The sequence below is a fragment of the Hyposmocoma kahamanoa genome, unplaced genomic scaffold (assembly GCF_003589595.1).
Source record: "Hyposmocoma kahamanoa isolate Upper Pololo Valley unplaced genomic scaffold, ASM358959v1 114, whole genome shotgun sequence".
NCBI lineage: Eukaryota > Metazoa > Arthropoda > Insecta > Lepidoptera > Cosmopterigidae > Hyposmocoma > Hyposmocoma kahamanoa.
In genome coordinates this window covers 8,084,759-8,097,727 of record NW_020653383.1, presented here as the reverse complement: position 1 = coordinate 8,097,727, position 12,969 = coordinate 8,084,759, and positions in this window count along the sequence as shown.

Here is a 12,969-nt window from a genome sequence, read left to right as displayed (position 1 = left end):
TTGTTATAAATCGGTTTTCGTGATTATGACACTTTGAGTTTACTTGTAGTTGGAATCTAGAAATTCGAATCATTGATACATTTCTTATAGCACGGCATAACTACCAACAGAGAGACGGCTATTTTCACGTTTACAATATTTGTATGTACTATATTTGCACAACTCTTATTACTTGAAGTGAATTCGTATAAAATTCAATATAATACTATAAAATTAATTAATTAAGACGTTAAGACTACTCCATCGCTCTTGTGTTCAAGTAGTTTTCACTAAAAGCTAAATATGGTGCATTTTGTTATTTCCAGTAGAAGCTGAATATGGATAATTTTTGGGCCTTTAAATTATGGCAAACAAAATTAAGCAATACTGCAATGACTTTACAGTTTAAATGAAATGATTTAGTTTTTTTAATATTTCTATTCATGTCACTACGTTTGTAGAAGTTAACTCCGGCCATGCTTGTCATTGGCTCCAACGCTGACCGCGAAAAGCCATAAACTGAAAAAAAAAAAACTGCTGACATTTTTCGCAGTTTTTGGGTTAGACTTTGGATTATATTTATTGTCATCCATTTATTGGTAAGTCAATGGGCAATCTCTTTTGGCAAATACAAGTAAAACAACACCATAATTTCACTACACACAAAATTGAAAAAAGAAATTCACTACATCCAGCCTAGCCAAGGGTGGAATTATATTTTTCATATACATGATTAACCAGTACGCATTTCATATCGACACCGTCACGTCGATAACTTTCCGTCTCTAGTATATTCATGAGAATCGATTTATTTTTATAGGCCTATTCTGTCTACGGACATGACATGAATGTGTGTATTTGTAAAAATAAGCTAGTGTTGTAGACTTTTGTTTGTGCGAGACCGTAGTGACACAATTCAGTTTTGCGTTTGAGTGCACCTGTTTGTTTGTAGCATATGGTCTAAGCCTCTAATGAACACTACGCCGACTTTGTTATTTTAGTAAACTGCCATATTTATTTACTAATACTGTGCTCCTCGAATTTTGTGAAAAAAATAATAACAAAGAAACAAAAAACAAAATTCAAACAAAAAGAAGTCCAAAAATTAACTTGACATAGTGTTCATTGGAGGTATCGATTTGTACATTCTTCTTTGCTTATAACGCGTGTTATTTTATTCTTTTTCATTTGATTCATTCCTTTATTGGAAAATAACTACCTAGTAGCCGCAGTTGATCTATTTTGTTCCAGCTAAATCAGCACTTGGATCAAATAAATCACTCAAAACGACAGGCCAGTGTTCGGTGAATAAATCAATAACGATGACAGCAATTGTTTCACCATCAATACATTAGTTGAACTCGATTTCATCTTTCAAAATTGACATTATACTGTAAATTATGGTGTATATTGTTTCAGGTAGTACTAATTTTATTGAATTTCCTCTCCCAATTCTTATGTCCGTATGTTGTTATCAGAAATATTGCTTTGTGTTCTTAAAATTGCCTGAGCTTCAGTTTAAATAAATTAAACAAGAATGCTTTTGGCTTAAACTCTATGCACGAGGAACCAAAAATAAGATTATTTTCTCTCCAAAAATCTCTGTGATACTCCCTCTGAGTTACCAGACAAATTTTCTGTTTACACTCTCTTTATGAAGTTTATGTAACTAGCATGAAACGGACACTGGCAGAATTGAGACAATAGTCTCACAAACCATTCATTAAGAAAAAAAAACGAGTTCCAGCGAAAAAATGTTCCAAAATTAAACTATTGATGTAAAATTACAATCTAAGATCTTGTAGTATAACCAATTAGACACTGAGATGTGCCGAAAGACGAAAGATTTTACTACTCTACTGTTGTTACTTTAATTGTCTGAAGTCGTAGAGGGGAATAAAAAAAGAATAGAGAAGCTTCCCGCGTATACTGAAAAGGGATACCAACAGAGCACCTATAAATTCTGAGTTGTCTAATTTTAAAATTTTACCCCGTTAATGAAATTGAAATGAAAATGCAACCGTCGTAGCCTAATGGTTTGACCTACTGCCTCTCAAGCAGAGGTCATGGGTTCGAATCCAGACCTCTCAGTTTCTCGGAATTTGTGCGAAATTTATCATGAGCTTTTCGGTGAAAGAAAACATCGTGATGAAACGTTGAAGAACGTTCAAAGTCCTCGGAAAACGTGTGCAGTCCCCAAAAAGTGTGGTGGACTGTCGCCTAAGCACTCACCTGAGAGGAGACCCGTGCCCAGCATTGGGACGTATAAATGGGTTCATGATAATGACGAAATCTGCCGAGTCTAAGGAGGGAGAATCCGCCAGACAACATTCAGCTTGGTTAAGTTTTAGTAACCAAATAAAACAAATATGACAAATCATTACTTTTTTATTGGCCCTTGAACAGTATTAGCTTAGTATACATATTTCGAACTGAAAAAGTATTGAAAAGTAAACAAAATACAATATTAAAAATGACCCATAAATTGGGGAAAAGATAGTGGCAAAAGCACGGTATCCCTAAAATCGGCCAGTCTAATTTAATTTACGTTATTTATTTGATCTCTCTTTCTCGCGTATCATAACCACTGCTGGTAGAAGCGAGATGGACATATTTGACAAAAGTAAGATATTCTCCTTATTTTAGGAGGTTTATACGATGCGGACAAAAATCTTTCAATCAAGAAAAACACTTCAAATATCACATAAAATACATGAAATCGTAATATTCCAGGCTTGTAAGAGTATTTCACTAGTAATTCATACAAAAATATTCATTGATTGTAATGAAAAATTAAAACTTACGTGTGAAAGGATAAGTTGGGAATTTTTCGTTCTGTACAGCTTTTACAGCCTGAAATATAACAATGCACGATTATTGTGAGCTGCAATAATTGTCAATTATTACAATGGAACGGTTAGTAACTTTGTAAAATACTTCTTAAAAGCACAAACACATAAAATCTATGCACATCGAACACTCGGAAGGATTTGCTGGACTCAACGAGCGTTGAGTCATACAACCAAAACCGCATACGTTGAAAGGGACAAAATATAATATTGTATCCTCGTTTACTCTGATATGTCTGTGCATAAATCTATCTCGCTTATACAGTTTTTGTTATTAATAGAGCCCCTCTACTCAATTCTCCCTCTACGTCTGAAGTCATAGAACATAACAATATATTTCTGTTCTTACTTTACAATATTGACGATTTGGATTTCTATTTCCTTTTTATGAATTTATTGGTTTAAATGTACTCGTCTTCATTGTGTTTGTAATGTCTTTGATCCTGTAGAACTCGTATCTCAATTGGTTCTGTTTCAAGTATACTCGGTAGTGCTTTGAATTTGAAACTTAATTGGATGTGTTTCTTTGCCGTATTTTAATTTGTTTATAAAAGACAATTACACTATATTTATGTTTAGCCAATAAATTCTACTGCTTGCTCTCAAAATTACAGTGTTTAGTACAATCTAGAACCAGTTACTCAACAATTCTATTGGTACACCAGGTGTCACGAAGAATACCAAATAGCTATTTTTATAACTAATTTGTATATTCATATTGACGAGCTGCAATTTATGAAAGCTTTTTTTAATAATATTAAGTGACGGTAAGCTACACCACTGTCCATAACAATTGCAGTGCCCTCAGAGCTTTAAATCGCAAACATCTGACTGCCACTGTGCCCGTCACCCTGAGACATAAGTTGAGACGTACCAAGTGCCTGTAATTTCACCAGCACCCTTACCCTTCAAAACCGGAACACAGTAATGCTGACATTACTGCTTGGCGGCAGAAATAGGTAAGGTGGCAGTACTTCCCTGGACGAACTCTTTCACAAGGAGCTCTACTGCTACTAATTTCTAGTGATAAGAAACAAATCAACTAGATGGCGCTTATTGCATACTTTTTACAGATACTGCAGGCTGTACTTTTATTTTGTTTAGGATTAGTGCCATTTTTGAATTAGTTTGTGACACTCAGTGCCATCTATTGAAATGCATATTTGTTAAAGTTCAATAAATAATTTAGGTCTTGATCAATATTTTGAATAATGTTAGAAAGAAAAAACAGGTCACTTATATTTCATATTAAGCCGAATTAATTGATATGCCGTTATTTACATAAAATAAACGGTTTTACATAGTATAAGACGGGGTTTTGACCTTTTTCAGAGTTACGACCTGTGGTATGGAGATTAACAGTCCTCTTGACTGATTGGTCCATGGTACTACTCAATCGTTTATTCTCAATATGTTGGATTATGTCATTTAATATTTAACGTCATTGGTATTACGAGTCGACCACAAAATCTTTGCTAAATCGCTAATCGCTCTTCCTTTACTACATTTCATAATAACTTTTTAGCGTCCAGAAGTTTTTTCCAATGTCGTATGATGATCAAAAGCTATTCGCTTTTAGACTTTTACTTTTCGACGTTTATGGCAGTATCTCTTCCTGTCAATTGGACAAAGTTAGTTAGTTATCGACATTTAGATTGGTTTCCGCTCATTGTCTCTTTTGTTTTTGTCTTCGCTAATATCTGTTGTTGACGTTTTACTCTTTCCTGCAACTTTGTCTTTATTCTTCAGTCTCGTTTGCCATTTGCTTCTATCCATTAAGAATGTCTCTTCTACCTCTGATGTAATGTTAATGTTGTGGACTTCGTGGTGCACCACACAACCTATAACCATAGTAAAATAAGAAAAGTATGGTAACTTTGTACGAAGTAACAGCGCGATTTATTCATAATATGTGTTCGAGGCCGCCGCGCGCTGTGTACTAATGCACACATTCGCATAATAATGAAAGACGCTTTGGGACGGTAGTATAATGAAAATGAGACAAGAATGGTATGTGTGCGGCCGCCGCGCGTCATGTACGTACGCACACATTCGTATAATCTCGCGATGCACTCGCGTTGCGTGATACTGGCCGTCCCGATGCGCCTTTCATTATTATGCGAATGAGTGCGTCCGTACAAGACGCGAGGTGGTCGCGCATACATACAAAACTTGCTGTTACTTTGTACAGAGTTAAATAACTTCTCTTATCATACTATGTTGTGACGATCAGTGTTGTCAACGTGAGTGCATCGCGAGATTATGCGAATGTGTGCGACCATACACGTCGCGTGGCTGACGTGCATACGTACAAGCCGTACTGCTACGTGTATATGGATTTACTATCTTTGTCTCATTATACTATGCTACAGCACTAATTCCACTTTCTTTTCCTTCTCCTCCTCATCCATAGCTTACCATTTCTAATCCAAATAGAATACAAACAGATAGATATACATATATACACGCACATGAATAACTTTATCAACTTTCTTCGCAGTTTGCCTTATTCTATTACAATACCCGTAAAGGGAATCCAAACAAAATTTTAAAGTAACACCACATGTACCTAATCCACACACAAACACACGTGTAAAATTATTCGCAAAGGGAAAATGTACACAAAAACTTGGTGACGGAAACTCCCCAAATCTAATTTGAAAAGGTGAATTTGCTGAGACTTTAATATTTTATCCTTAAGAACCGGGAATATTCTCGGGTACGGTGTATACCCTACTTTATCCGTAGATTTAATATATTTTCATATATCATATTTTCGCTGTGACGCCGGATTATATTACTACATCGAAAGAGTGTCAATGGCATGTGAAATTTTATTTATTTGGGTTATTTAGATCAAATGATCTATTTCGTATCCTTGTTAGTGTAAGAATGTTGTATTAATTCAGTTTAGGAAAAAATATTATAAAACATTATTTTGGAATTTTAGTGCTCTGGGACTTCAACTTGAAAAAGCTCTAGATGGAAATATTGTAAGACACTATTCTATTTAGATAGTTGTGCCATCTGCGTGGTTTATGTTCCCAAATTCAATTTAAATATATTTCCCAAGACATGGCTTAATGATCTAATTTAGATTCCAGTCTCTTACAGAGTTTGTCACTTTGGGAAATACGATCTGTTTTTGTACCAAATAACTGTAATCACAATTTATGGAGATTTTTTTGTTCTTGCAATGGCAACTTCGTCCTTTTAAAAAAATAGATATGTTTGATGGCTCCAAATTCATAATTATCTATACTACGTACGGTTTTATGCCGGTATTTTTTTAGATAAACTTTTATTTGAGAAACGACGGACATTAATGTGGATAGATGTCGTAATGTTGAGTCGCGTCATTAGAGCTGAGGATTTTACCTTCAAGCAAGCAAGTGACACTAATAGTGTGCTATTAGCGTCGAACATCCGCTTTAAGGACGATACACACTTTATTGTGCTGTGCCGCGGCTGGCGACACCCTCCTCATCATCAATCTTACTTACATCCCACAGGTTGGTGACTGGTTGTCTATGACCCGTTCATGGATGTTTTAGCTTATAGTCGCAGTTGGTTGGAGCTTAGTGCTGATAACGAATTGTTGGAATAAGGATGCTAACAGATTGACTGCAAGTTTGCAGTTAATGCGTGAAGTCATAATCAACTTCACGTAGCCGAGGTCTCGGATAACGACTTCACGCATCAACTGCAAACATGCAGTCAATCTTTTTTTTAAACATAATACCAAATGACGGGACGAACAAGTCGTGCGCTTGATGGCAATACACGCCTGTCCATAACAGTTGCAGTGCCACTCAGAGCTTTAAATTGCAAAGATCTGAGGGGCAATGCCACAGCGCCCGTCACCCAGAGACATAAGTTGACAACTCCCATGTGCCTGTAATTTCACCAGCAAAAGCGGAACTACAGCGGAACACAATAATGCTAACATGGCTTGGCGGCAGAAATATATAAACTGACAGTACTTCCCTGGACGAACTCTTCCACAAGAAGCTCTACTATATCTGTTAGCAGCCTAAGATAAAGCTGCAATAATGTACGTATTGTCGGATGGTGTATTTTGTAGTAAGTCTGTGACGATGTGACCTCCTTATACCATAATCCCACCTTTTTGTATCGCCTCTCTCCATTCGTATCGTATCGTTTTTTCTTCTTCTACTAATATTTAAATTTAAAATTGTTCCATTTCACCTCGCATTCTGATTTTGTTCCTTTCCATCGTCACTTTCTGCGTGACCGCGGTAGCGAACATACCATTATTTATTTTTTTGAATCGTTTACTAGCTATATATATACAATTTACATTTTAAAGATTATATTTGTTAAAACCGATTAAATATCTATAAACTGGACTTTCAACGTTTGAATTGCTAAATTTACTAAATAAGATGTTGGAGGCTGCGAGGCTGCGGAGGCTATTACTGCTATCCAGGCTACACACCAATATAATCCACAAACCAGAACGCCCCCAGCACTAGCAGCACCCCCACAAGTCAATATAACGTGACATACAACTTAAAATCTTATAAAAGGAATACAGTTTAAAATGATGGAATAAAAACATTGATTAGTCAATATTATACTACAATGAACAGTACTTAAATGGTACTGCACACAAAAATGTCACTACTCTCCTTGGTGCCAAAGTGCTTAGATTGATTCAAATAATTGAATTTTTTCAGTACGTTGTTGATATTTTTCTATGGAGAAGGAGCAGTAGGCGGCAAATACACGGAAAGTTCTAATAATATACTGTATTTAATTTTACGGTAAACGTCCATGAAACGTTCATGGACGTAACGATTATGGACTTTGTGTCATGCGTAATCACATATGGCATTATTCTTCTTCTGTAAAAAATCTACGTGACGTTTATAGGACGTGCTGTTCATGGCTCAAGACCTGCCGGGAGTAATGTGAATCATCCTTTAGCAGTTGCGGTAGTGGCTAGTATTGATTGCCACGGCCAGGGATCGTTGCCCAAGTTTGTTTACTTCTTGCTACCGCAGCCGCTTCAGAAATCGCGATATTTTAATAAAGCTACCAGGGTTTGTCGCATTCGCAAATATAAACAAAGGTCTTATTCTCGAATCAATCGACACGCTGCCTATAACTCGATTATTATTGCAAAATCGCGCGTGACACATGTGAGAGGGCGCCAGTCAGCAAATCTTTGTAAAGCAATATAAAAACGCATAGGGTCCGATCATTCCCCCTGTTTGCCCGTCTTATTATATTTGGGGGAACGATTCCTAAATCATTCGAGAAGTGTCTCATGAATTTATTGAAAACGACCGCTAGATGAAATAAATCATATCGAATATATTGGTTATGAATTTTAATTTGTTTCTAGGGCTGTTGCTTGAACGAGTTGCCAAGTGTGTCGAAATGACTTGAAGAGACTCGAAACATCATGAAAGTCTTATAGGCATTGACTTACAATTATATGGACGTCGGGTCCGCGCTAAATAGTGTTACGAACTTATAAGGCGTTAAAATCGTATACAGAGCGTCATTCACGCTTTAGTCTTCGTTTGTTCGACTGACAGCGAAGCAAGCAAAATTAGACAGTACTGCGATGACATTACAATTTAAATTCAACTTTTAGCTTTTTCATATTCCTTTACAGTCACTACGTTTAAATAGGTTGACTTGGGACATTTTTTTCGTGGTTTTTGTATTAGACCCGTCGTCCATTTATTTGTAAGTCAATGCTTATAGGTATATTATATATATATATATATATATTTCTATATATATTGTCTTGCAGCAAACAAAAGCAACTTTGCAGTATTGAGTTATATGGATGTAGGTAGTGAAAAAACATAAAAGGATGTCTTGTTCCGGTTTGGGTATATATGGGAGCTTATTAAATGCATGTAGATTTTTTTAATATTTATTTTATGATATCAAGTAACGGAGCAAACAAGTAATGCACCTGGTGGTAAGCGACACGCCAGTCTATAGCAGTTGCTGTGCCACTCATAGCTTTACATCGAAAAATATAATCCTGAGAAATAAATAGAAAAGTCTCATGTGCCTATAACTTCACCAGCACCCTTGCCCTTCAAAACCGGAAAGCGGTAATGCTCACATATTGCTTGGTGGCAGAAATAAGAAGGTAATAAAAGAAATATTAACGAAAGAACTATACATATAGAGCATTAGCTCTTTATGTACATTTCTTTTCACATTAATGGGAGGCATCATTGGAAGACGACGGCAACGAAGAAAAAAGGCTGGATTGCATAGTGAGAAGAATAAGAGGACTTGTATGAAAAGATTAATGAATATAAGTGAAACTAGAAAGGTTTGTCAGGATCGTGCTAATAGGCGATCAATAAATAGTCTCCGCCTACCCAATGGAAATACAAAGCGTCAGTAAAAATAAGTATAAGTAAGCATAAATAAGTATAAGTGTTTATAAGTAAGTATAGATAAGTATAAGTAAGCATAAGAAAATGTAGTTAAGTAAGGCTGAATTATTTGGTGTCATAAGTGATGGCCACTACAATGCTCGGTACGTACAGTAATTATTATCTAATACAAAAAGCGTTAATCATTATGTTCAATTGCGGTACAACACATCACTTAAAATTAAAACCACTTGATAAATATTACGTAAAAGGTTACATGTTAAATTTTAATGCTCTTTAATCAATTCAAATAACGGAAGGTATCAGTTTGATTAAACCGTTCTAGTAAACAAAATAAATAATATTAACATTCGTGAAATATTTTCGTACCTCTCAATTAATTACGCTTATATCCGTGTGTTGGTACTATTAACTGATAATGTCGGCTGTATTTTATGGTAGAGATAGCTACTCAGGGTATCTCGAGTCAAAACGGCCCGGTCGTTTTAAAACATTGCATATGGTCACCGGCTCAATGCGTGGATCTAATTGGTATCCTTCGCGAATTTTATTATAATTGCGAGGGATGCCCATTGATTGTATTAAAAGGTTTACTATCCAACTATTACGCGAATAAGATAGAAAGATAAATTAGAAAGATAGATAAGAGAGTTGAAAATTCGGGCAACCCTAAATCCGTTGTCCACTGTATAGAACTCGCATCGAGAAACCCGTGAGTAACATATCTCCTATACTACAATCATCTACCCGCAAATCTGAAGTGTTACAAATGGTGAAATGTTTTGTGCCCGAATGAAACTCATTTCTTTTCTATAATGAATTTTACAGTGTAGATGATTTATTTTCGAATAAATTGTAGTATTATTCATAGACACTGTTGCCTATTAAAACATTTTTGTTGCGCTATTATTATATAAATTATTGATAATCACGGTATTGTCCCTTGAAAGTTAAATTGTGACATTGACAATAGAAACTACCATAATATGATTCTGTTATATTCTTATTTATACCAAATGCACAAATGATTTAGAAAGATCTACTATTGGGGGACTTGTACAATAGTCAGGCCCAGTATACTACAGATTATTGAGATGGGCAAGGTGGAGAATAGAATATTTAGTAGCAGTAGAGTGCCAAGCAAGTTAATGTAAACATTACTGTATTCCCATTTGGAAGGACCCTCACCCTATACCTGGTGAAAAACAGGCACATGGGACTTGTCAACTTATATCTCAGGGTGATAGTGACAGTGTAGTTAAGATCTTTGCAAGTTAAAGTTATGAGTAACATTGCAACTGCTGTGGGTAGGCATGTCGCTCACCACCAGGCGCGTTACTTGTTCGTGCCGTCACCTGCTATTATAAAAAAGGATTTGAAGTCGTAGGGCTTGCCAGCGTTGAACAGGTTATTTAGGGCCCCATCAAATTAGACGTTTGTAGAAGTGCTGCAGTGGTTCGACTGTACTTCAGTAATTTTTAGTTCACTAATTGTAACTGCAAAAGTGGCGGGCGCGTGTCACGACAGTAGCGCTGCAACTGCGCTTCTAAATATTGTATTTCATACAATATTTAGTAGGGCAGCTGCAGCGCCACAAACGTGCCACAGACTCACCACTGCAGTACTTCTAGAAGCATCTAATTTGAAGGCGTCTAGTTACATTAATACCCTTACCTTTCAAAACCGGAACGTGGCACTAGTAGATATGGTAGCAGTAATTCCTTGAGTGAACTCTTACACCAGGAGGCTCTATTGCTACTAAGCCTCACCGTTACTTTCTTTCAAGTGAGATGGAGATCAAATACGCATAACACACTGGGAGCGGGACTGGCGCGGGTGAAAAAATGCAGTCGAATTAAGTACTCCCTCCATTTTTGAAGTCGGTTAAAAATATAAAAACTGACGTTCTTATCTCCCTAATATTGTAATAATAAAAAAACCGTGTGAGTACAGAATAACACATCTTAGTGTGACTTTAGTTCAATATTTTGAGACCTCGTCGGTGTAACAGCTCAAGGCGATGTTTCTGCAATTCAATCGCCAACTAAATATAACGAAAAATATAGCGTTTGAGCAGTGTGAGCCTAAGGGGGTTGTAAAGCGGTACTTTTGTCATTTTTGAGAAATGTACAGTTGATGCCCAAAGATATCTAACCCACTTTCTTTTGGTTCTGAGACGTAGTCAACAAAAAAGTGTAATAGTTCACTTTGTTAATTAAATTTTTATTGAATTGATATTCAATTATTTTTTGTGAAATTACTCCACTAGTTTGTTATAATTTCACAAAAAATAATTGAATATCAAAAATTCGTGAGGTCCGTTGGTTCGTTCCGTGGCTTAGTTTGTATAGCGTCTGGCATGGTATGCAAGAAGACGTGTCGGTTCGAATCCGACCGGATCGAAGGAATTTTTTCTGAGTGTTCGATCTTTGTATTAATAATTATAAGTTCACTTTGTTGTTAAAAATTCTGTGTATGCAATGTGATTTGGCTTAAAAAGTTTCTTAAATTGTCATTCACTTCTGATGCAATAAGGAAGTCATAACAAAATGAATTTGTTTAACATTTTCCTTCATTTTTATCAACTCAGATCTAACAAATAATCGATAAGGGGTCAGGTATTAGGTAGATCTTACGGCATAGACTGTACTAATGCTAATGAGAAGTATAACAAAAAAACTGATTAATATTATTATTAGCCGTTGTTGCACAGCAGCTGCGCAAACACTGGCCTAAATTTTAACTACGCTATGTTTTTATTTCATTGTGATTTCAGTACTACTTCGTAGTAAAAGTTTCTACTTAAAATATTTTTTTTCTGATGTTATTACAAAACATACGTCCATAAGAATCGTATTTTTTTTAAACATAATATTCCTCCATATTCTAGTGAGTTATCAACAAAGCGTTACAGGTACTGTAATTAAAATTAAACGTAATGCTATTGCTATCAAAGTAGTAAATTATAAACGATTTGCTATGATTACTAGCCTCTCACGCGATACATGCAGCCGTAGACGCATACCACACCTAGAGGTGCCGGTAATGATTTTATACCGATTTATCGGATATCGAAGTTACAGTAACAGGTAAAAGAACTAATATTAATTGCTATTTTGGTAACTACTCTAGCAAACCATAAAGTTTTTAATGCCTGGATCTGTCATTTAAAAAAAATAAACAACTTCAAAAATACGTCACGACAATCCTGTGTGTTATTGTTTGGGCTGGTGATTTCGGTGTTCATTTATTGAAAACATACCGTAAGTAGCGTTATTTAAGTTTACCCTGAATATAAATGTTTATAAACTGTACTATATACTTTAAGGAGTAATTTCTGGTAAACGTTAGAACCACTCAAACGGAATATTATCATATTTATCCTAGTACACCAAAAATTTCATTAGTGCTTTTTTAGTGCAGGATTTGCGGTGTATTACTGCATTTTATTTGAGATGTTTTTGTAAGTAGTACGGAGGGTATTTATTTAGCAATGCAGAATAATAATTTTTATTTATAAAAACTTGTATTTAAACTGAATGCTTTCCTAATTTGCGAAACCAAATAGCCGCCATTTTGCGGTAGGGGGAGTGCATCGCGTGAGCGGCTAGATTAGTTGATTCCAATTACCCAATTCCAACTTTTGAAATAAAATTTATTATATTATTAACCACTGTTTGAATCTACATACCTTAGAGAGGTGAGGACGAGCTTGGGCCGGAAATAATTAGAGATGAATTTGATTT